This window comes from Delphinapterus leucas, chromosome X, assembly GCF_059928025.1.
Source record: "Delphinapterus leucas isolate spDelLeu-1000000601 "Yukka" chromosome X, BTC_Dleu_Yukka2, whole genome shotgun sequence".
Taxonomy (NCBI): Eukaryota; Metazoa; Chordata; class Mammalia; order Artiodactyla; family Monodontidae; genus Delphinapterus; species Delphinapterus leucas.
This window is the reverse complement of record NC_143150.1, coordinates 133149833-133176572: the sequence shown is the minus strand read 5'-3', so window position 1 is coordinate 133176572 and position 26740 is coordinate 133149833. Positions and strand designations below refer to the sequence as shown.

At 43.7% G+C, this 26740-nt stretch overlaps 1 protein-coding gene across 14 annotated transcripts in view; it reads right to left on the bottom strand.

Annotated features, from left to right (window-relative positions):
* Nucleotides 1–26740, bottom strand: part of DHRSX (dehydrogenase/reductase X-linked) — a 343888-nt gene that overhangs the window by 97767 nt on the left and 219381 nt on the right. The window contains exon 9 of one of the 14 annotated variants that reach the window (XM_089904865.1): nt 4316–4392. The exons of the other annotated variants lie outside the window; for them this stretch is intronic. The gene's annotated coding sequence lies outside the window, so the exon portion shown is untranslated. The remainder of the gene's footprint in view (nt 1–4315; nt 4393–26740) is intronic. 14 annotated transcript variants of the gene reach the window in all.

Genomic DNA, 26740 nt, shown 5'->3' with positions numbered 1-26740 from the left:
GAAGCCCGCGCACCACAACGAAGAGTAGACCCCGCTGGCTGGAACTAGAGAAAGCCCGTGCGCAACAATGAAGACCCAATGCAGCCAAACGTAAATAAATAAAATAAATAAATTTATTTAAAAAAATAGAACTACCATATGATCCACAAATTCCATTCCTTGGTATATCCCAAGGGAATAAAAATAGGATATCAAAGAGATAACTACACTCCCATGTTTACTGCAGAATTATTCACAATAGCCAAGATATTGAAAGAACCTAAATGTCTTCAACAGATAAATCAAAGTAACGGATAAAAATATCACTCGTGCACACACACGCGCGCGCGCACACACACACACACACACACACAGGAATATTATTCAGCCATGAGGAAGAAGGAAGTCCTACCATTTGCAACAACGTGATGGACCTTGAGGACATTATGCTAAATGAGATGTCAGGTTACACAAAGACCAATACTGTATGGTATAGCTTATATGTGGAATCTAAAAACCTCAGACTTGTAAAAGCAGAGAGTGGAATGGTGGTGATCAGGGGCTTGGGAGTAGGGGATTGGGAGATGTTGTTTAAGGGTACAAGCTTGCAACCAGTAGATAAATAAGTCCTGGAGATTTAATGCACAGCATACTGATTATAGACATCAATCTTGTAAACTACAAAGTTGCTAACAGATTAGATCTTAATTGTTCCCACAACAAAAAAGACATAATTATATGACAGAGGTGTTAGTACAGTGGCAATCATATTGCAACACATCAATGTATCAAATCCACATGTTGCATATCTTAAACTTATACAATGTTTTATGTCAATTATATCTCAATAAAAGTTTTTTAAAATTAAAAAAGAAAGCCAGCACTAACCCATGTTGGAAGGTGCAAGAATGTCAAAAGAAATAAAGACATCAAAAAATGGTAAATGTGAAGGCAAATCTATACAAATATTGAATGTATAAAACGATATTACTCATGTTTTGTATAAGGTCTGGGATAACATGAGGAAACACATCTGAAATCAGTGCTTGTCAAGGGAAATTGACCACGGGAAAAAAGTAAAGGTAACTTTTTAAATGGATACATTTTATACAAGTAATGTCATATTTAATAATACGAATGTGTTAAGCGTTGATAAATTGATACTCTCACAGGTCAGATAAATGGTGATTCTTTATGACCACATGGGTTCATCTTGGTGCAGGCTCTGCTGGGATGTTTGGGAACGAAATCTGGAGGATGTCTTAAGTGATATAGTGGACACTGCAAGTGAAATGCCAGCAGGAATCTGCAGCAGGTGGCATCCCCCAGAACCCTGAGCAGGCACCCCAGTCACTAGCCATCTGATGTACCTGGTGTGTGCGTGCATATACACACACACATGCACGCACGCGCGAGCTCCTGGAAACCACGGGGGACATTTCCCACCCATCGTTGACTTAACAATTGACTTGTGAAACCCAGCACACTTTATTTTCTTTCAGATTGGCAGCAGGCTGCCAATCAATGCTAAAAGTCACTCAGTGGAAGGGCGACAAGGCACAATGGACACACTGCTGTCTATGATAAAGAGGAAATTGTGGTTGCAAAGGACGGGACCTCAAAAATGAATGCTGAGATTCTACTGTTCAGATCAGACAGGTTCTGCGTGACAGGTTCTCTCTCCACAGACTTTCTTCTTGTGATGAAATGTTCTCTTCGGAATATTTCCTCTGCTGCCGCACTCTCAGGTTAGTTATTTAAAGGATGACGAGCAATGAGAGATCAACATCACTGTTCTACCTTCATACGTGGCGTGACCGTGGCTCAACTATTCTTATTATTTTAAAATCTACAATGCCTTTTTTTTTTTTTTTTTAAACTCCGGAGATACAATCTGAAGGTCCAACCTCCCTTCACAATGTGTGCTTTACACAGCTCACATTCCTATGCGTCCAGGGAACACAAGAGCCTCCACAGCAATGTTCAGACAAATGAACGCCCAGCTGCGTGTCTCAACACCTGTCAGGGGGAAATTCATGAGAGCCATTTTGCACATTCCTCGAATCGCTTTTAATCACCCAGGGCAGTCATGACCGGGCAGGTGAAAAATGTCCAACTTCCTTCTTGGAAAACTTAATTTTAAAGGACATTCAACATCTCTGTTGAATAAATCATTTGTTAGCAGAAGTATCTTCTTAGGTGGGGAGGAATTTCTCTTCCTACAGTGGTTTTCACATCAATCTATCTGATCATGTAGACTGACATCTTCCCAGTTAAAGCTTTGGAAAAATAATAGGAAGTGATGGCGAAAATGTGTAAAAGTGGATGAATCCGGAGTTTCATTTCCCGTCACTTCTTTGGAAAAGATCCTTCTTTCTGAAGGAGCTTGCAGTCTACAGACAAAAATGAGATTACTATGGCAATAGTGCCGCCATTCAAGGGTTTCAGTGAGACAAGAAATGTGCGGGTTGCGTTTATGGTCTGAGATAGGGATCTTTTGTTGTATTTCTCATCTCTGGTGGATGTGCAGCAAGACTGAGCAAAATTAAGGCAAGCAAGGCACCCAGGATGCAACACTGGAGGATGTGCTCTCTGTCAGACTCATGCAAATGCAGAGTCTGCACCTGACAGTGTCTTCCTTAAATATACCCGGAAACCTTGCTTCCCCTGTCCTAGTCTGGGGGTGATTAGCAGGACCTACCATAGAAAACTAGGTTTGTGCTATCCGAACCTAGTGGTTAGGCCACAAATACCTAACACAGCGCTCACCAAACCTAAATACTTCTTTTTTAAAGCTAAGCAATCTTGGTTGGTTCTTTCCTACCTTGACACCCACCCACACTCAATAAATGTTGCCCAGTTATTGGTCTATGGTTCTCCAATGGTTTCCCAGTGGTGCTCAAAAAATGTTAGCACTTGAGACACAATTTCACTCACTTCAGTGCCCCCATCAGAAGTCAGACTGTAAAATACTGAAAACAAGGAGTATTCTGACTCTAAGGGCTTCATCGGCCTGGCTCTAAGTCCTAGACAAATGTTTCAAACAGGGTTGCTGGCTTTAGCAAATCAACACACAGGACACATAGTTAAATTTGAGTTTCAGATAAACAACAAATATGTGTTCTTCAGTATAAGTATGTCCCAACTACAGCATGGGACATACATATACTAAATAAAAGATGTGTCTAAAATATTGTATAGGACACACTTGTACTAAATAAACTACTTGTCTCAAATATTGCATGGGATATATATATACTAAACTACTACGTGTTGTTTATCGTGCAATATTTGGTATATATTTACACTAAAAAATGTTATTTATAAAAAAGTCAAGTTTAACTAGTGTCTTGTAATTTGATCGGGCAACACTACTTCCAAAGGCTGGGTCTTAGGGGCAGAAAAGAAAGAGACAAAGAGAGTTGGGTATCAAAAAAATGCAAAACGTCCATACAGTGTGACCAAGAAGTCCTGTTAATTGGAGTTTATTCTAAGTAAATAATACAAATGTGAGGAGGAGGGAAGCACAAAGATGGCTACCTCAGCACCATCTTATAGAAGGTCAGATAAAATGCACTTTCTCATTTGATAAAACACCAGGCTGCCATCAAAACTAAAGTGGAAAGCAATACATAAAATTTTCATGAATGAATATTAAATTAAGTATTAGAACACTGTAATTACAAACGCATTTGCACATCAACATTGTGAAAATGACTCTACTACCCAAAGCGATCTACAGATTCAATGCAATCCCTATCAAACTACCACTGGCATTTTTCACAGAACTAGAACAAAAAATTTCACAATTTGTATGGACACACAAAAGACCCCGAATAGGGGCTTCCCCAGTGGCACAGTGGTTTGAGAATCAACCTGCCGATGCAGGGGACACGGGTTCGAGCCCTGGTCTGGGAAGATGCCACATGCCATGGAGCAACTAGGCCCGTGAGCCACAACTACTGAGCCTGCGCATCTGGAGCCTGTGCTCCGCAACAAGAAAGGCCACGCTAGTGAGTGGCCCCCACTTGCCGCAACTGGAGAAGACCCCCATACAGAAACGAAGACCCAACACAGCCAAACATAAATAATAATTAAAAAATGAATATCTGCTTATAAAAAGAAAAATTCTTTAAAAAAAAAAAAAAGACCTCGAATAGCCAAAGCAATCTTGAGAAAGAAAAACGGAGCTGGAGAAATCAGGCTCCCTGACTTAAGACTATACTACAAAGCTACAGTCACCAAGACAGCATGGTACTGGCACAAAACAGAAATATAGATCATTGGAACAGGATAGAAAGCCAGAGATAAACCCACGCACATATGGTCATCTTACCTTTGATAAAGGAGGCAAGAATATACACTGGAGAAAAGACAGCCTCTTCAATAAGTGGTGCTGGGAAAACTGGACAGCTACATGCAAAAGAATGAAATTAGAACAGTCACTAAGACCATACACAAAAATAAACTCAACATGGATTAGAGAACTAAATGTAAGGCCAGAGACTATCGAACTGTTAGAGGAAAACTTAGGCAGAACACTCTATGACATAAATCACAGCAAGATCCTTTTTGACTCACCTCCTAGAGAAATGGAAATAAAAACAAAAATAAACAAATGGGACCTAATGAAACTTAAAAGCTTTTGCACAGCAAAGGAAACCATAAACAAGACCAAAAGACAACCCTCAGAATGGGAGAAAATATTTGCAAATGAAGCAACTGACAACGGAAAAATCTCCAAAATATACAATCAGCTCATGCAGCTCAATATCAAAAAAACAAACAACCCAATCCAAAAATGGGCAGAAGACCTAAATAGACATTTCTCCAAAGAAGATATACAGACTGCCAAAAAACACACGAAAGAATGCTCACCATTACTAACTAATCATTAGAGAAATGCAAATCAAAACTACAATGAGATATCACCTCACACCGGTCAGAATGGCCATCATCAAACAACCTACAAACAATAAATGCTGGAGAGGGTGTGGAGAAAAGGGAACCCTCTTGCATTGTTGGTGGGAATGTAAATTGATACAGCCACTATGGAGAACAGTATGGAGGCTCCTTAAAAAACTAAAAATAGAGCTACCCTATGAGCCAGCAATCCCACTACTGGGCATATACCCTGAGAAAACCATAATTCAAAAAGAGTCACGTACCAAAATGTTCACTGCAGCTCTATTTACAATAGCCAGGACGTGGAAGCAACCTAAGTGACCATCGACAGATGAATGGATAAAGATGTGGCACGTATATACAATGGAATATTACTCAGCCATAAAAGGAAACGTAATTGAATTATTTGTAGTGAGGTGGATAGACCTAGAGTCTGTCATACAGAGTGAAGTACGTCAGAAAGGGAAAAACAAAAACCGTATGCTAACACATATATATGCAATCTAAAAAGAAAAGGTCATGAAGAATCTAGGGGCAAGACAGGAATAAAGATGCAGACCTACTAGAGAATGGACTTGAGGATACGGGGAGGGGGAAGGGTAAGCTGGGACACAGTGAGAGAGTGGCACGGACATATATACACGACCAAACGTAAAATAGATAGCTAGTGGGAAGCAGCCGCATAGCACAGGGAGATCAGCTGGGTGCTTTGTGACCACCTAGAGGGGTGGGATAGGGAGGGTGGGAGGAAGGGAGACGCAAGAGGAAAGAGATATGGAGACATATGTATATGTATAGCTGATTCACTTTGTTATACAGCAGAAACTAACACACCACTGTAAAGCAATTATACTCCAATAAAGATGTTTTTAAAAACCTATCTTCATAAGCATCATTATCAATGAACGCTGAAGCTACACATTAAAAAAAAAAGGCAGCATGACAGAGCAATTAGATTGTGTAGGTGAGATATTTTAATATTCATGCTGGAATTTTTGTAGTAAGCTTCTCCAGAGAAACAGAACTAATAGGGTGTGTGTGTGTGTGTGTGTGTGTGTGTGTGTGTGTGTGTGCAGAGAGGGAGAAAGAAGGGGAGATATTTGTTTTAAGGAATTGATTCATGCAATTACATGCAATTATAGAGGCTGGCAAGTCCAAAATCTGCAGGGTAGACCAGCAGGCTGGAGACACAGGAAAGAGATGATGTTGTAGCCCCAGTCCAGAGGACTTCTGCTGCAAAATGCCATCTTTCTCTGGGGAGGTCAGTCTTTTGTTCTAGTCACACCTTCAACTGATTTGGCAAGGCCCACCCACACTATGGAGCACAATCTGCTTTACTCAAAGTCCAACAATTTAAACGTTAATTTCATCCATAAACACCCCCACGGAAACCCCCAGAATAATGTCTGACCACATATCTGGGCGCCATGGCCAAGTCAAGTCGACATATAAAATTAACACAAGCACTATTACTAAGATGAAATAGTTGGGGAAAAAAGGAAGACTGAAGGTGAAGCAGGGAACTGGGAGCTGCCAGAATGCACTATTTTTAAAAGCAGCCAAAGAAAAGGGCTGATATAAATGGGGACGCATGTGTAGGTAACACAAGGTTAGAAGAAGCTCATGTAAGACATGGGAGTCTGCCGTGCTTGTGGGTCAGGAACAAGAGATTAAGGAAAGCCTTCCAAATGAGGACCCCTCTTGTCAGCCCCAAGCCAGGAGCTTCTGTGGTTTGACAGCAGAAGGAGAAATCCCTCACAGACAGCTGCCAGTCCTCCACTGTGCCGAGTGTTGCCTTCAGTTTGGGACACAGTGTCAGGAAAACAGAGTTTGCCCTGACGCTCTGGTTCAAACATGGACGATATCTGATCCAAGCTCTTCTGAAATGTGTGTGCGTGTTACCAGGAAAGAGCCCCGTACCTATGAAAGAAGCACAGTCATATCGTAGGTTAAAAGGTAGACCTCACAGGTGTTAGCCAGGCCAACTTTTTCCAAGAGCTCACGGGCATCATTTATTCATTCAGCAAACACTACTGCATGATCTCCATCATCTTGCTAGCTCCTATATTTTTATATCCCTGCTTTCTCATGCAGTACTGATATCCCGAATGTTTGCGCTACTCATAGGTCAAAGCAATGAATGGATAAATGACTAATTCCTTTGCTCCATCCTCCCTGACAAAATCCTGAGCAGAAACTCTGGGATGAGCCTTGGTCATTTCACATAGTACGTAAGATGGATTTCTGAGATTTGCCTTAAGCCATGTTTAATAAGACCAAAAAAAAGCAGACCTTGCATGATAACCCAAAACTAAAGTGTGCACGATCTTATTTTCTAAGTGATATAAGCCTCTCATCATCACTGCCATTATCACGTCACCATCATCCATTATCACACGATCACCATCAGCAGCACCACCGCCATCATCCACGAGAATCTGAATCCCCTGTGGGGAGGCATCAGAGCCTACACTTAGGCTCCTGAGAAAACAATCTGACCCAAAATGACTGTTTCCCTCTCCTTTATCCCTGAAAGATAGTCTTCTGCCTGATGATTTCCTTTGGGCAGTGGAGCATTCTCGGTGGCCTAAAATCTAGGAGAAGTGATGATCGAACCTCCTTGTGAGACAGCCTCTAAGTGGCCTCGTAACAAATTGGTCTGGTTTGAGCCTCCTAAGTGATTTTCAGTGCAGCTTCATCCCCCTAAACTCATTTGTTGTGTGTCATGCCATGGTTCCTTGGGAATCAATTAACAGAAACTGAACAGAATAAGGTCTCTTTCTCTCCTTTAGCTTTCCTTCAACAAGTATTGGTTTTTCTCCAGAGGAACTTACTGTCCTGAACAAGTATAGGCATAGAAATATTCATTTCTGTTACTTTGCCCTTCCGGGAAAAATGACAGGAGTAAGCATGAGTCATCTCTGGCGTGGCCATCTGGAAACTAAAACCCTTAGGTGGCCCCATCCGCTAATTTTGAAATAGCTTTAGACGTGTGGTGTGCATCTGTGCAATTGAACTCAGATATAAGTCGGAGAAAGGATCCACCAAAGCTGTGCTAGAAGAACTCACTGGGAAAAAGAGTTGGATGAAGAAATTTAAAACAGTGTTGTTTGTTTAGATCAGACATGGTTGCATGTGAATGGACCAAAGCCAGAAGTCTTCCCATGGCCTCGGGTCCCATGGAGGAGCAACAGAAAGTCAAGGGCACCACATATATGTCAATGAATTCTGAGCTGCTGTGGCTGATGGCTGCATCTTGGCTCCATTAACTATGGTTGGCAGGGTATTGTTAGCAAAGTTAGAGCCTGAGACCCACACTTCGGGGAGAGAAAAGAGAAACGGCAGGAAGACAGATATCAAGAGAACATGAAGCAGAGGGGAAGAAGGTGGTCCCAAGATGGAGCAGAATCATGGCAGCCCAGACTGGGAGCTGCGAGAGGATGGGGCAGCCAGTGGATTGGACGCCGAAGATGACGGAGGACATAATGGCAGCAAACACGTCACAAACGGGTTCATACATCCATCCTTGTGACTAGAAGTCATCACGGGAAAGTAGCAAGGGATTGTGTTGGGACTGGATGGCACAGAAATGGAGCTATAAATTTGGTGAAGAAAAGGGTACTGTTTTCAATGAAGAGCTGCACTTGTACATATGTTTTTTTTTAAAATACACTTATTTATTTATTTATTTATTTATGGCTGCGTTGGGTCTTCATTGCTGCGTGCGGGCTTTCTCTAGCTGCAGTGAGCGGGGTCTACTCTTCGTTGCGGTGCGTGGGCTTCTCGTTGAGGTGGCTTCTCTTGTTGCGGAGCACGGGCTCTAGGTGCGCGGGCTTCAGTAGTTTTGGCACGCGGGCTCAGTAGTTGTGGCTCGCAGGCTCAGTAGTTGTGGCGCACGGGCTTAGTTGCTCCGCAGCATGTGGGATCTTCCCGGACCAGGGCTCAAACCCATGTCCCCTGCATTGGCAGGCGGACTCTTAATCACTGCACCACCACAGAAGTCCCTGTACATGTGGTTTTAGTTTAGAGATGAAGAAGAAATTCTGGCCCATTAAAATTATTAGGTCATATAGAGATGGCTGTAAAGATGCTCAACATCACTAATTATTAGAGAAATGCAAATCAAAACTATAATGAGGTATCACCAGACACCCGTCAGAGTGGCCATCATCAAAAGATCTACGAACAATAAACGCTGGAGAGGGTGTGGAGAAAAGGGAACCCTCCTACACTGTTGGTAGGAATGTAAATTGGTGCAGCCACTATGGAAAACAGTATGGAGGTTCCTTAAAAAACTAAAAATACCATATGACCCAGCAATCCCACTCCGGGCATGTATCTGGAGAGAACCATAATTCGAAAAGACACACGCACCCCAATATTCACAGCAGTACTATTTACAATAGCCAAGACATGGAAGCAACCTAAGTGTCCATCAAGTGAAGAATGGATAAAGAAGATGTGCTACATAAATACAATGGAATATTACTCAGCCATAAAAAAGAATGAAATAATGCCATTTGCAGCAACATGGATGCAACTACAGATTATCATACCGAGTGAAGTCAGAGAAAGACAAATCATGTGGTATCACTTATATGTGGAATCTAAAAAAAAATGCTACAACTAAATTTATTTACAAAACAGAGATAGAATCACAGATGTAGAAAACAAACTTATGGTTACCAGGGAGTAAGGGGGGAAGGGATAAATTGGGAGATTGGGGTTGACATATACACACTAGTATATATAAAATAGATAACTAATAAGGACCTAGTGTGTAGCACAGGGAACTCTACTCAGTACTCTGTAATGGCCTATATGGGAAAAGACTCTAAAAAAGAGTGGATGTACGTATAACTGATTCACTTTGCCGTACAGCAGAAACTAACACAACATCGTAAATCAACTACACTCCAATATAAATTAATAAAAAAATTTATTAGGTTGTGGGGTGAATTTCCAAGGAAGGTCTTACGTTTTACGCTCTGGGTGTGGTATTATTCTTAAAGAGTAAGACACTCTGTTCCAGCCGTGTCCTGAGTCCCGTCCTACGACAAAGCCACAGTCTGTGACGGGAGTGCCCACACACAGGAGCTTCTTACACAGAAGCGCGTGGTAGAGGATGAGCTTGCTTGGAGCTGCCGCAGATCTGACAAAGAGCCCCCTGTCCCTCAGTCCTCACGGGTTTCTCCTCAGTCTGCAAAGGCTTCTTTTAGCTTTTGGGGAAATCTGCTGATCGCACAATAAGCGGTGGCAGTGGGTTGCAGGAGGAGGAACGGAAGGACGTGGCTGGATGGAAAACTGCATGAGAATAAGGCTTAGCGGGCGGGGTGTGGATCAACGTGCTGCATTACTTTAGAAAATACCGTAGGAGCTAAGATACCAGGGCCTTTCGCGATGAAGAACAAAGAGCATGCGACACGCTTGTGCTGGTAGAATCTGCAAAAGGGGATAGGATTCCCAAACTGTGGCAGACACAGAATTAGAGGTTCCTTCTTGGGTTTTCGGAATCGTGCTGCGATCACACCATGGACCCTCAGGTTTGTCTAATGCGGACAACAGAGAGCTGAGTGCAAATATATATATATATGAGGTATCCACTCTCAGGTCTTTTTTTAGTTATTTTATTAAATGGCAGACTCCAGCCAGCAGGAGATGAAATCAGTGAGGTAAAGGTCTTTTACCATGGAATCATTCGAATTTCTGTCCTTGTTTGAGATTTTTAAGCTCTGGACATAAACACTAAGATGACACCATCGATTGTTGACATGTCATGAGGTTCTGTCCCAGCTAGAAATCCAGATTTTTTGTCAGCCATGCCTCTAGCCAGACAGTTTTAAATGATTTTGGAAAAGTATTTCAAACTTTATAGTCTGATTCCCAAACTGGGAGACGGCCAAAGAGTCACGTAGGGACCCAATTTATATGGCAACTCTTCCTCCAATCCCATAGTTGTCTACACTGTCAGGACGCCCCCTTGTGTAGACAGTCCTTTTGTCCCCTGAGCACGTGACAAGTGCACACGATAACTCTTCCAAGTCCCGAGTCCCCACGTAAACATGTCCATCCTTCTTTGTTCCAATTAGCGTAACCTCTGAATCTCGTGGACACCTCCCTAGAGGTTTGTATCACTCCATCTTAACCAGTATTTTTCTCATCACTGTGGGAATTGCATGATGATCCATCTGCTGGGGTCATTAGTCATCTGGGGACACAGGAATCCTTTAACCTAGGCAGACAGTCTCCAAAAGTCAGCCTGGTTCGTCCGTTCTACTCCATGGATTATGGTCGATGGATTTTGATGGCCCGTTCCAAGTCCAGGAAAGCAAGTACGCGTGGGTGAGTCGACTTTGTGTTCTATTTTCTAGCTTTCTGACCACAGGAAAACTGCAGAATATTCCTGTGGACACGTGGTTGCCTCCTCTTTCCCCAACACCCAAGGCATTTCTCAAGGAACACAGAGAATTTAGAATACTCTTCGGTCTTCTAAATGGACACCCGAACCTGAGCCGTCTGAGACAGTCTTACAGTAATCTCTCCGTCTAAATAGAAATGGGGAGTTTTTATGACCTATCTCTCAAACGCTTTCCTATGTGCGTGTCTGGGTGTCTCTTGTCTTCTGCCATCAGCATGGGGCGCAGTAGAGCCTTCCAAGCTCCATGGCAACCACAAAATGTCGGCTTCACTCAGCATCATTGGATCACCCCAGGGAAAGCTGATCAATACCTGTCAACCACACAGTTCAGCCGCCGGGGAGAGTTAATGGGCTGAGGATGCCAGGCTCCACGTAGCCAAGTCCCGCCAGGAACCAGAGGGCAGGGCCTGACGCAGGGAAACGTATCCCATCTTGCAAGAGACCACTGAGGATGTTAAAAGTAACCTTGGGCCACTCACAGGACGAATTAACTGCTTGTGACTACTATATTCCGGTCCGTGGCAGAGACTTCCAACCAAGCGGGATACATCGTGGTCTGAGCACCTGCCGAATCATCCCCTCTACGGACACGGGTGCACATCTTTCCATGCGTAAGAAAAATTAAGCGAGAAGTACTAAGAGCTCCCCTTCCTTCTCAGCGTTAGGAAGGAATAGTGAAGCATCTGTGCACACACAACACATGTATGACATCCGTAACAGAAGCGTCAGAAAAGGAGATGGCCTTGCACATAGGGAAGTGATTGCTGTGGGATTAGGAGAGTCCTTTAAGGGAAAAAAAAAAAACTCGTGTTGGAGCTTCTGTTAGTTCCCTGAAGGCGCTATCACAAAATTTACAAAAACTGGGTGCTTTCAAACAAGAGAAATGTATTGTGTCACAGTCTAAAGGACAGAAGTCCAAGACGAAGGTGTTGGCAGGGTTCCCTCTGAGGGCCGTGAGGGAGGATTTGCTCCACACCTCTCTCCCGGCTTCTGGGGGCTGCTGGCAGCCTCGGCATTCCTGGGCTTGTAGACGCGTCATTGCAATCCCTGCCTGTCTTCACATAACCTTCTCTACATGTGTGTTCTCTTTCATCTGTTTTAAGGACATGAGTCATTGGATTTCTAGAGTCTACCCTCATCCGAGATGACCTCATCTTGAGATTCTGAACATCACTGCATCTGCAAAGACCCTTTCCTGAAATAAGGCTACAGTTCCCAGGAACCAGGGCTTAGGATGTAGACATAGCTCTGGGAGGAACCACAATCCAACCCACTACAGACCTTGAGCAGAGCAGGAATGAAAGGGGAAAGAAAAAGAAACCCATAAAGTCAGGACCCTTTTCTTTCCCCTTGAAGGAATTTGAGAGAAGTAAGGCATCTTGGGCACCCAAGAGCTGTCTAGAAGGCTGGTCTAGCAACGAGTCTAAGATTCTCACGGCTTGACGTACGTCCAAGACTTTTGAGTATGTTCCTTATTGGAGTAGGACCGACATTTTAAAACCTGGACCCGTCAGCGTGGACAACAACCCCATGTCAACCTGAATCATTAGAAAGGCCAAGAGTGTGGTTATTTTTTTAAGACCATGGAAGAAAATCTATCTAGAAAGTGTCATCAAGATGCCAAATGGACGGAAGACTTAAATAGACATTTCTCCAAAGAAGACAGACAGATGGCCAAGAGGCACAACATGTGCATCGCTAATTATCAGAGAAGTGCAAATCAAAACTACAGTGAGGTTATCACCTCACACCGTTCAGAATGGCCATCATCAAACAAGTCTACAAGTAATAAATGCTGGAGAGGGTGTGGAGAAAAGGGAACCCTCCTGCACTGTTGGTGGGAATGTAAATTGGTGCAGCTACTATGGAGAACAGGAGGGAGGGTCCTCAGGAAACTAAAAATAGAACTACCGTATGATCCAGCAATCCCACTCCTGGGCATGTACCTGGAGACAACCATAATTTGAAAAGATAACATGCACCTCAATGCTCACAGCAGCACTATTCACAATAGCCAACACATGGAAACAACCTAAATGCCCATCAAAAGATGAATGGATAAAGATGTGGTACACAGACACAATGGAATATTACTCAGCCATAAAAAGAATGAAATAATGCCATTTGCAACAACTTGGATGGACCTACAGATTATTATTACTAAGTGAAGTCAGACAGAGAAAGAAATACCCTATGATATCACTTATATGCGGAATCTAAACCACGACACAAATGAATCTATATACAAAACAGAAACGGACTCACAGACTTAGAAAACAAACTTACGGTTACCAAAGGGGAAAGGGAGGGGGGAGGGATAAATTAGGAGTTTGTGGTTAACACATACACACGACTACATATAAAATGGATAACCAACAAGGACCTACTGTAGAGCACAGGGAACTCAACATCTTGTAATAACCTATAATGGGAAAAGAATTTGAAAAAGAAGAGATACGTGTATATGTAGAACTGAGTCACTTTGCTGTACACCTGAAACTCACACAACACCGTTCATCAACTCTACTCTAGTACAAAATAAAAATTGTGTAGAAAGATACCAAATGAACCATTGGCATGTTTTTCGTATTTCTTTCAAGTGCGATTTCTGACCAGTTTACATCTATCTCCTCGTCACTCATCAGGGGAAAACTCCTGTGGGTCCTTCCCCTCCCGCTCACCTTCTGGTGCGACACCAGTCACAAGAGCTGCCCAATTGCTTTGGGATTCTCAACCCACTTTGCCCCTTGGGTGCTGAGATTCCTGCGTGTCTCATGCAATGGCCTCACACGGACTGTTTGTTGCTCCCCAGCTCGGAGTAGGTAAAGGTGAAAGGGCCCCACACCTGGACGGGAACCCAGCCATCTTCTAGATGAACCCCACTCTGCAGAGATAGAGAAATCCCTGCCGTGGAGGCACCTCCACTGTGAGGAAACAATTCTGACCTTGAACATTAAAGTCCTGTTGAAGAGTCTGGGGTGTGAGAATGAGACAGAAGGTGTGAATGAGCAAAGCTTGGTAGCTACCCGGGTGGCAGACAAGTGGGAGCTCGGAAGTGCCAACCTCAGAGGTGATGAATTGCTTCAGTCACCCCGTGGCGTTTCTGAGTTCCCAAATCCAATCACCCAACATGGGGTAAAATCCCATTCTCTCCTCTGCTTCTGTCCCCAAGCATGAGTGATGCAGGGTGTGCTGGTTCCTATTCTTCCTCTCTGGGTTCTGAGTATTTCTCTGTTTCAGCTGTAAGCTTTACACCTTTCTCCTGATGCCTCCACAACGTTTTGTGACAAGATGGTAGACGCCAAGGCGGTCCCTACCAATAAAGTGATGGTGTCAGTTCTTAGGGTTCCACCAACACCTACGTGTGCCCGTGAAGCCCGTCACTTTCCTTGCCATCGGACAGGCTCACTGCTTTATGTCCTGGTCCCAGTCAACCGTACTCGTGGCCGTGAAGCCTCGGGGTAGGTGAGATATGGCTGTAACATCAGCACAAAGAGACGACACTTGTTAAATTGGTTCCTCCACCTCCTTGTAACGGAGATTAGATTAGAATGGGGATTCGTACCCATCCATCTAAGCCAGACAAGATGCACCTCTGCATGTGATCCATATCCTACCTGGCGTTCCCACCAATGAGTCACCAGTCTGGCAAAGTAAAGCTGCTGAACGATGTTTCATTAGGTGGTCCTACAACTCAAGACCAACAATGAGACAGATGCTGGGTCATGGCATGGTTTGTCTACAATGCCTGGAGAAGAGGTGCCCCCAGGAAGCAGCAGAGCTGCTCTTTCAAAGCACAAATCCAGGTGTTTCTGGAAAGTGTCGTTTTCCCACAGTTTGGTAACGCCCCTCCTCACCCTGTTCCCCAAAGCCAAGCAGCTCCTTTAAAGGAAAAAGAAAGAAAAAGGGATCCTGTCAGTGTCCTTTAACAGAAGAAGGGTCCTATAATAATGTACTTCCTACTTTCTGTGTTTCTGATGCTTTGATATCTTAGGGTCTTCCTGACCTTCCAGGGGACGGCCAATTCCTAGAGATAGCAAATGACCCCCCTTCCAAATGCAAACTGACCCATCGAGACCCCGTGCCCCACCCCCTCCTCTGAGGGGGCTCTCATACGCCTCCTTGTTTCATAGAAATATTAGCTGTTTTATTGCTTCAACATCTTCTTTGATTCTACTATGTTAAATTTTTTTTGAGAAGCTGAGAGCACAGATGAGGAAAATGTGAAAGCATTTCCCCCATGTTAAAAAAAAAATGATGAAAAAGTAATACATATCTGGGATCTGATATTTTACAATGTTGATGACACTGGCCCCTTTTGGAAGTGAAGCCCCTCGAGGATCCACATTTGACGGAGGAAGCAGAATTCAGGTTTTAAGTCTACTAAGGATGTGATGCTGGGTGTGAACACCAGCAGGGAGCTACCTGTGTTGCTGTTTTTATTTGCATTCTCAAGGGCCACCATCCACCTGCCCTCATCCCTCCCAGAGCAGGTACCAGACAACTAGGAGAGCAACTGTACCCAGGACCTGCTGGAATTATTCACACCAGCCCATCCTAACCCTGCTCACCTGTTCCTTCCTGTGGAAACCATAATAAAGGCTGTTGTCTAGTCCCCAACCCCCTTCCTCCTGACCGACCCTGGTGCCTCCCCATGTGGCCCTGCGTGGTGTGGTGTGCCCCCTCCTCTTGGAAACTGTGAGTCACCAACTATCTATTTCCCCCCCATCTTTATCGACATAAAATTGATGAATAAAAAGTGTATTATTTAAGGTGTACCACTTGATGCTTTGATATATGTATGTAATGTGAAAGAGTGGCCACCAATAAACTCATGAATATATATGCATCATCTCACATAGTTTCCAATTTCGTTTTTGTTTGCTTCTTTGTGATGAGAGCATTTAAGATCACCCCTCTTAGTACATTTCAAGTGTACAAGACGGTATTGCTAAGGAAAGGACGGTATTGCTAAGGAAAGACACATTGCCGTAGACCTACAAACTAGCTCCTCCGTGGCAGTCATCTCCCGATTTGTTGGATTTACTATACCTGAATAATAATAAACCCTATCTTTTAACTATTTTATTTTTTTGGTCACACTATGTGGCCTGTGGGATCTTAGTTCCCTGAGCAGGGATCGCACCTGCGCCCCCGGCATTGGAAGTACAGAGTTTTTTAACCACTGGACCGCCAGGGAAGTCTCTAAACCCAACAGCTCCGCACCTTGACCTGTCTGGTCAGAGTATCACGAAGTCCTAACGTTATTCAGCTGATCACATCTCATGTCATCAACCACCAAGATTCACCTCGGGAGCCATCTATTCTCAGCAGCTCCAGATTTGAGTCATCTTCAACTGTACCGGGCTTTCTGGATATCAAAAAATTCACATATTCCCACGTGACTGCCATGCATGCTGGTGTTCTTCAAAAGAGGAGACAGAGTGCTAAAATAGTTACTACTCATTTAGCCATAATCTATGACGTATTTGTGGTTTATTTGGGAAAAAAATTGACTGTGTATTCAGAGCAGACACAGTGTTATCTGTCGTATGGGCAGTTCTTGGTGTGGAGATGGGTGTACAGCCCCTGGCAGTGATTCCTCACACTCTACCCCACTCAGGGCTCCCCACCATGGACATGAACCCCCCCGCCCCCATAGAGGACCCCGCCTCTGCATGAAGTCCCCCCCCCAACCTCCTCTGACCACACACAGTGCTAGAGATGCTCTTTGCAGGTATGGGTTTTAAAAAACCAACATCCTCAGCTCTGAATGTCGGAACCAGACTACTCAGGAAACCCTTCGGTGGAGTGTCGGTCTAGAAAAGCTGCCCTCTGTGACTGAAGGGGGTTGTCCATCCAAGTAGCTCATGAGCATCTACCCGTATCTGTTAGTTACTGCCTGGCCGAGGCATCCTGTGTTGGGCTGTGGTCCCAGCCTCGTGCCTTGTACTTGGGTGGGTGTTGAAATGTCTCACCAACTGCAATTCATCCAGCAACAAGGCATGTTTAAGAGCTGCCCACGAAATGCAGGATCCTGAGGGTAAGCCAGAGAGATGGGACGTGCCTTGCAAAGCTCGGTCTCCTTGGACACAGAGTCGCCAAGTGTTATGGGTTACGTGTGTCCCCCCTACACTTAACTCATATGTTGAAATCCTAACCCACAATGTGACGGTTCTTGGGGTATTTGGAGACAGGACCTTTAAAGAGGGGATGAAGGTACAATGAGGTCACTAGGGTGGGTCCTGATCCTGTAGCACTGGTGTCCTTATAGGAAGAGGAGATCAGAACACAGACACACACAGAGGGATGACCCTGTGAGGACACAGGGAGGAGATGGCCATCTACATGCCCAGGGGAGAGGCCTCAGAAGAAACCAGCCCTGCCCACACCCTGACCTCAGATTCCAGCCTCCAGCACCGGGGGAAATAAGTGTGAGTTGTTTAAGCGCCCCAGTCTGGGGTGGTTTGTTATGGGAGCCCTACCAAACTCATACAGCAACCAAAAGCTGCAAAGCAAGAAGAATCGAGTATCATGACGAAGCAGAGGTAGGAGGAGGTGTCAGGCACTTCACTTGCACCATGATTAGAAAGTTTCATGGCATGCAAGCCTTAAGCCCTCCTTTCCTTGTGCAAGAATGGGGTTTCCACCAGGAGCCCCCGACCAGCTCCTCTGTATCTTTACAGACCCCTCCTGAGGACGAGCCCACAGCGTATCTCGTTGCTGAGGATGTCCTCTATGTCGTTGATGGTGGGGCACGTGCAGACGGGTCAGGGCCCCTCATCCGTCTCCCTCTTGTCTGATCTGCTTCCATGGACCTCGGACTTGGAGGGACCTCGGAGCTCCAGCGTGGGTAGTGGAGGCACATGGGTCCAGGTGGGTCCCCAGCTCAGAAAGGTGGCAGAAGGAGGCCCCCCACTTTGGCCCCAGTAGCCAGCCAGGCCAGGTTCCCCTGTGATGATCACAGAAGCCACCTTCAGACATTCCAACATAGAGGACAAAAGTCCTCAGCAGGTTGGGGGCAGGGGACATGGGGAGTGAGTGTTTCATGGGAACAGAATTTCAGTTTGGGAAGACGAACAAGTTCTGGAGACGCATGGTGGGGATGGCTGCACACAGTTTGAATGTGCTTCATGCCAGACAACCGTACACTTAAAAATAGTTCAGGTGGCAAATGTGGTGTTATTTTACCACAATTGAAAAAATAATGAGAAAAAGATCACCAGGAAAAATCCATCCACAGGTTCTAAGTCAGAAGGACCAGAGGAAGGCGTTGAAAATGGAGGCTCCTGGCCAGCTGGGAAAAACAGCTGCTTTCATCTCAGACCTGGGGTTGCTTCTTGAATCCACTGTGTACCTGTCCAGAATTCCCAAAGCTAAGCCAGCGCCTTGACACACACAGGGCAGCTTGTCCAACAAAAGCATCTCATGCAAACGTACCCTATGGGTTTCCATTGGGCGCCATATTGCAGGACGACCTTCCAAGGATGTATTGGATCCTTGAAGCTGCTGGGGGATTGAGAAAATTCCGGCTTCTGTGTTTCCCCGGGTGGTAGGCAGAGTCCGTGCATACGGAATGTTGAGGCTGCCTTCGTTTCATAAATATAAATGGACAAAAGAAGGACCGCGTCCAAGTATTGAGCCGAGCATGGCACGTCCTGTTGACCCTCATGGCAACACGACGGGGTGGGCGTCGACATCTCTGTTTTAGGGACGGTGGGTTTGTACCTAAATGGCTGTGCTGTACTGCCCGGCAGAACTATATTCTGGGCTACGGGGAGAACTGAGCTGTCATGTGAGTCCCACACAATGAATAGTGAGAGGTTCGCTTCCGCTCCCACTTTTCTCACAGTGCCTCTGGCACCTCAGCGCTGCGTGGTGGCCTTAGGAAATGAGGTCTGGATGCCCCCGTTCAGGACCACTGTCCAGGTCCCGTCCTTACGAAGGCGAGTGTTGGAGCTCAGAAGCCCCAGGCAAGGGGATCAAACAGCCCCAAATCTGAGGCACTGCTGACTCCCGGACCCCTGATCTTCCAGCCACTGCCTCGGATCAAAGGCAGCACTGTCGGCGGCGCGAGTGCTGAATATAGAACAGGATGAAAGAGTTTCACCCGATGCCTTCCAGCTCACAGAGACCGTAGCCGCTTCCTACTGGGATGCTTCGCTGGGTTTCTTCTCTGAGATGCTGAACATCTGAGCTAGTCGCCGGCAGCTTAAGTCTCGTCCGCTGACTGAAACGGTGGCAATCATGATGGTGTTGTTGGTGGCGGTGATGAAAAGTGATGATCACAACGGTTGCCAAGAGATTTGGACCCTTGACTGTACATGTGACTCTCACAGCCCCAAGAGTTCTGCTTCCTTTATTTCATATAATTGTATCTTTTCAGTAAGACCAAGCTTGACCATTCTTATTCTGCAAATGGTACCCCACTCCTGGCATGCATGATTCGTCAACTGTCTTCTACTTGTTCTTTTTCCTATAGTCTGCCACTTTCTCTACGTATCATTATTATTATTACTGTTATGTAATTATTGAGCTTGGTTATTGGTAACCATCCCTTTTAAGTCATAAGCAAAAGGAGGGCAAGCGGGGAGGGGTTGTTTATTGTGTTCATGGCTGTTACCCAAGCAACACACCTCAGAGGCTCCATAAACCCTGGATGAGCTGAATCTTCCAGAAACTCCTATAAGGTCGTAAACTTGTATTTCCTGTTTACCACATAAGAAAAGGGAACGATAAAGAAAGTTGTGATGCTAAAAACGTAATACAAGAATTGGAACCCAAACCCTCAGTTACCTGTGTGCTCTTGACATCTGTCTCTGAATTTTGAGTACTGTGAGATTCACTGGTTTTGATGGTTTGGGCCTTAAGACACTCTCTGGTCACATTTTAGGGTTACCTACATGTCAGAGGTCCAGACATTAAGCAGCATTCTCCAGACGCTCTTAAAACAGGAATGCTAGCACTTCGTACAGTAGCCAAGACACAGAAGCAACCTAAGTGTCCACCGACAGATGAAGAGATAAAGAAGACGTGGTAGAAATATACAATGAAGTATTACTCAGCCATAGAAAAAGAACAAAATAATGCCATTTGCAGCACCACGGATGGACCTGGAGATGATCATACTGAGTGACGTAAGTCAGAGAAAGACAAATACCATATGATATCACTTATATGCGGAATCTAGAAAAATGGTAGAGATGAACTTATTTGCAAAGCAGAAACAGAGTCGCAGACGTAGAGGACAAACATGGTTACCATGCGGGAAAAAGGGGTGGGGTAGGGATAAACTAGGAGTTTGGGATTAACATATACATACTACTATATATAAAATAGATTAAAAAGAACCTACGTATAGCACAGGAACTATATTCGATATCCTGTAACAACTTATAATGGAAAAGAATCTGAAAAGGAACACACACACACACACACACACACACATATATATATATAGTATATAACTGAATCACTTTGCTGTACACCTGAAACTAACATGATAATTGTAAATCAACTATACTTCAATTACAAAAATTAAAAAAAAACAAGAACAAATTCTGGAATTTACCAAGACAAATCATAATTAAAAAACCAAAAAAACCCCACAAAAAACAGTAATGCCAAAGAAGACTTAGGTCAGCTAATCAGATGTGCTCCCATGAGATCTGGACAAGGGTCAAGGTAGAAGCCACGCCTCCAGTGCAACCATGGAGGTGTTTCCCTTTCTATGCAAAAAACCCAAAACTCCAAGAAGCATTTGAAAAGATGCTGGACATCATTAGTCACTGGGGAAATGCAAATAAAACCCACAAGGAGACAGCATCTCACACACACACACCCAGGATGGCTTCGATATAAAGGACAGATAGTCAGGTGGGTTGGGGAGAGTTTGGAGAAAATGACCGTCTTCATATGTGGCTGGTACAAATGTGAGATGGTGCAGCCACCTTGGAAAACACTTTGGTGGTTCCTTAAAAAGGGAAACGAGGAATTACCCTATGACTCGGCAATTCCACGCCTAGGCATCTACCCCAAAGAACTGAGCACGGCTGTTCACACAAAACCTTCTCCACGCGTGCTACAGCAGCATCGATCACAACAGCCAAGAAGGAGGAAAGAGCCCAAGGATGGATGGATGAACAGAATGGGGTCCATCCATGCAACGGAATATTATTCAGCCATAAAACAGAACCAAGTACAGCTACGTGCTTCAGTGTGGATATACCTTGAAAACAATAAGCTGAGTGAAAGGAACCAGTCACAAAGAGCCACAAGTGCAGGTTTCCATCCACGTGAAGTGTCTAGAATGGGCAATGCATGCAGACAAAAGGCAGACTAGTAACGCCAGGGCCTAGGAGAAAAGGGGTGATGGGGGGGCATTGGTGGCAACAGGGTTTCTTTAGGGTGGTGACAACGTTGTGAAATTAAACAAAGTTAATGGTTTCACAACTTTGTGAATATACTAAAACCCACTGAATGGTACATTTTAATTTCTTCTTAAAAATTTTATTTTTATTTTATTATTATTTTGGTGCAGGGGCATGTGGGACCTTATTCCCCGACCGGGGATTAAACCTGCATCCCCTGCAATGGGAGTGCAAAGCCCTAACCACCGGACCACCAGGGAAGTCCCTGAATTGTACATTTTAAAAGAGTGAATTTTATGACATGGGAATTACATCTTTATTAAAATATACATATATCCTGCAGTAAATCTTTTCCAACCTACAGTACCTCAAATAGACTCTGTTCTCTACAACTGAGCACTGGGCTATACACTTTTCCTTTCTTTCTCTGTAAAGTGCAGGGAAAAAAGCCCATTGATTGGACAAAATAGTCTACTGTCTGAGAAGGTCTCCAGCCCTAAAAGCAAATTTCCCCCAGGAAGCCCACACTGCAAAGGGCACAGAACTAAGTTCTCAGGTAAATATCCTAGAATGTCACCGGGCTGTTGATTTCATCTCTGAAATGTAAACCCAGGAGCCATGACTCAGGCTGTGTTACACATAAAATTACAGTTTTCCCACAAGAATATAAAATTCATTTCTCTAAGGGAACCACGCAAGGAGATAAATGATTTCAGGACATTTCGACCCTTCGAAGAGACGGGAGCAGAATAGGTTTCTGTTCAGAGATATCGGGCTATGTCGTTTCATTGCAGAAATGAAAGCCCTTTCTTTGGAAACAGGCTGGTGGAAAACTGCTGGGTAGAGCCCACGGCTGTCAGCATATTTTTGAGACCTCTGCTGCTTCCCCAGGAGCAGGGCTGTTCAGTGAGTTTCCAAAAGTTCCCAAGAGTCCGTGGGAACACCTAGATGCCATCCACCTTCTTTATTATTTTTTTAATTAAAAACATTTTTTCTTTAATTTTTCTTTTATATTGGACCAAAGGTGATTTACAATGTTGTATTAGTTTCAGGTGTAAAGCAAAGTGATTCTACTGTACATATACCTATATTTATTCTTTTTCATATTCTTTTCCCATTTAGGTTATTATAAAATATTGCATACAGTTCCCTGTGCTATACAGCAGGTCCTTGTTGTTTATCTTTTTTATGTATAGTAGCGTGTATCTCTTAATCCCAAACACCTAATTTATCCCTCTCCCCTGTCCCCTTTGGTAACCATGAGTTTGTTTTCTATGTCTGAGAGTCTGTTTCTGTTTTGTCATGATTTCCCTGTAATGTCATCTGACGTAATGTAATGTCCCTGTAACGTACAATGTCATCTGATTTCCCTGTAAACAGATAACACTGGGTAATGATGAACAATTTGGAACATTTTCAGAAACAAAAACAAGGCATGAGAAAACCTTTATTCAAAGTCAGGGATGGTTTCAGAAATTCTCCTTTTTAAATTACTTTTTTAAATTTTATTGAAGTAAGGTTGTTTGACAACGGCGTGCTAATTTCCGCTGTACAGCAAAGTGATTCAGTTCTACATACACATATATATTCTTTTCCATGTTCTTTTCCATGATGGTTTATCACAGGGTATTGAATATAGGTCCCTGTGTTACGCAGTAGGACCCTGTTGTGTATCCATGCTATATATACTAGGTTGCATTAAATTATTTTTTTAAATTGGAGTTCGCTTGCAATATAGAAATTCTCCTTTTAATCACTTCTCAAACAACCACAGTATGCGGAGTGATTTTAGACAAATATCACGTGACATCGCTTATATGCCGAATCTAAAAAAAAAATGATTCAAATGAACTTACTTACAAAGCAGAAACAGACCCACAGACATAGAAAACAAACTTATGGTTACCAAAGGGGGAAGGGGTGGGAGGGATAAATTAGGAGTTTGGGATTAAGAGATACACACTACTGTATATAAAACAGATAAACAGAGATTGGTTCAAGATGGCGGAGTAGAAGGACGTGCTCTCACGCCCTCTTGCGAGAACGCCAGAATCACAACCAGCTGCTGGACAGTCATCGACAGGAAGACACCGGAACTCACCAGAAAAGATACCCCACGTCCAGAGACAAAGGAGAAGCCACAATGAGACGGTAGGAGGGGCGCAATCACAGTAAAATCAAATCCCGTAACTGCTCGGTGGGTGACTCACAGACTGGAGAACACTTATACCAGAGAAGTCCACCCACTGGCCTGAAGGTTCTGAGCCCCACGTCAGGCTTCCCAACCTGGGGATCCAGCAACAGGAGGAGGAATTCCTAGAGAATCAGACTTTGAAGGCTAGCGGGATTCGACCACAGGACTTCAACAGTACTGGGGCAAACAGAGACTCCACTCTCGGAGGGCACACACAAAGTAGTGTCTGCATCAGGACCCAGGGGAAGGTGCAGTGACCCCATAGGAGACTGAACCAGACCTACCTGCTAGTGTTGGAGTGTCTTCTGCAGAGGCGGAGGGTAGCTGTGGCTCACCGTGGGGACAAGGACACTGGCAGCAGAAGTTCTGGGAAGTACTCCTTGGTGTGAGCCCTCCCAGAGTCTGCCATTAGCCCAAACAAAGAGTGGGGCAGGCTCCAGTGTTGGGTCACCTCAGGACAAACAACCAACAGGGAGGGAACCCAGCCCCACCCATCAGCAGACAAGTGGATTAAAGTTTTACTGAGCTCTGCCCACCAGAGCAATACCCAGCTCTACCTACCATCACCAGTCTGTCCAATCAGGAAGCTTGCCCAAGCCTCTTAGACAGCCTCATCCACCAGAGGGCAGACAGAGAAGCAAGAAGAACTACAATCCTGCAGCCTGTGGAACGAAAACCACATTCACAGAAAGACAAACAAAATGAAATGGCAGAGGGCTATGTACCACATGAAGGAAAAAGACAAAACCCCAGAAAAACAACTAAAAGTGGAAATAGGCAACCTTCCAGAAAAAGAATTCAGAATAACAATAGTGAAGATGATCCAGGACCTCAGAAAAAGAATGGAGCAAAGATTGAGAAGATGCAAGAAATGTTTCACAAAGACCTAGAAGAATTAAAGAACAAACAGAGATGAACAACACAATAACTGAAATGAAAACTACACTAGAAGGAACCAATAGCAGAATAACTGAGTCAGAAGAACGGATAAGTGACCTGGAAGACAGAATGCTGGAATTCACTGCCATGCAAGAGAATAAAGAAAAAAAGAATGAAAAGAAATGAAGACAGACTAAGAGACCTCTGGGACAACATTAAACGCAAAACATTTGCATTATAGGGGTCCCAGAAGGAGAAGAGAGAGAGAAAGGACCAGAGAAAATATTTGAAGAGATTATAATCGAAAACTTCCCTAACATGGGAAAGGAAATAGCCACCCAACTCCAGGAAGCGCAGACAGTCCCATACAGGATAAACCCAAGGAGAAACATGCCGAGACACACAGTAATCAAATTGGCAAAAATTAAAGACAAAGAAAACTTATTGAAAGCAGCAAGGGAAAAACGACAAATAACATACAAGGAAACTCCCATAAGGTTAACAGCTGATTTCTCAGCAGAAACTCTACAAGCCGGAAGGGAGTGGCAGGACATGTTTAAAGTGATGAAAGGGAAGAACCTACAACCAAGATTACTCTACCCAGCAAGGATCTCATTCAGATTGGATGGAGAAATCAAAAGCTTTACAGACAAGCAAAAGCTAAGAGAATTCAGCACCACCAAACCAGCTCTACAACAAATGCTAAAGGAACTTCTCTAAGTGGGAAACACAAGAGAAGAAAAGGACCTACACAAACAAACCCAAAACAATTAAGAAAATGATCACAGAAACATACATATTGATAATTACCTTAAAAGTGAATGCTCCAACCAAAAGACACAGGCTTGCTGAATGGATACAAAAACAAGACCCATCTATATGCTGTCTACAAGAGACCCACTTCAGACCTAGGGACACATACAGACTGAAAGTGAGGGGATGGAAAAAGATATTCCATGCAAATGGAAATCAAAAGAAAGCTCGAGTAGCAATACTTGTATCAGATAAAATAGACTTTAAAATACATAATATTACAAGAGACAAGGAAGGACACTACATAATGATCAAGGGATCAATCCAAGAAGATATAACAATTATAAATACATATGCACCCAACATAGGAGCACCTCAATACATAAGGCAACTGCTAACAGCTATAAAAGAGGAAATCGACAGTAACACAATAATAGCGGGGGACTTTAACACCTCACTTACACCAATGGACAGATCATCCAAACAGAAATAAATAAGGAAACACAAGCTTTAAATGACACAATAGACCAGATAGATTTAATTGATATTTGTAGGACATTCCATCCAAAAACAGCAGATTACACTTTCTTCTCAAGTGTGCATGGAACATTCTCCAGGATAGATCACATCTTGGGTCACAAATCAAGACTCAGTACATTTAAGAAAACTGAAATCATATCCAGCATCTTTTCCAACCACAACACTATGAGATCAGAAATCAATTACAGGGAAAAAAAAAACGTTAAAAACACAAACACATGTAGGTTAAACAATACGTTACTAAATAACCAAGAGATCACTGAAGAAATCAAAGAGGAAATCAAAAAATACCTAGAGACAAATGACAATGAAAACACGAACATCCAAAACCTACGGGATGCAGCAAAAGCAGTTCTAAGAGGGAAGTTTATAGCAATACAAGCCTACCTCAAGAAACAAGAAAAATCTCAAATAAACAATCTAACCTTACACCTAAAGGAACCAGAGAAAGAACAAACAAAACCCAAAGTTAGCAGAAGGAAAGAAATCATAAAGATCAGAGCAGAAATAAATGAAATAGAAAAAAGAAAACAATAACAAAGATCAATAAAACTAAAAGCTGGTTCTTTGAGAAGATAAACAAAATTGATAAACCATTAGCCAGATTCATCAAGAAAAAGAGGGAGAGGACTCAAATCAATAAAATTAGAAATGAAAAAGGAAAAGTTACAACAGACACCGCAGAAATACAAAGCATCCTAA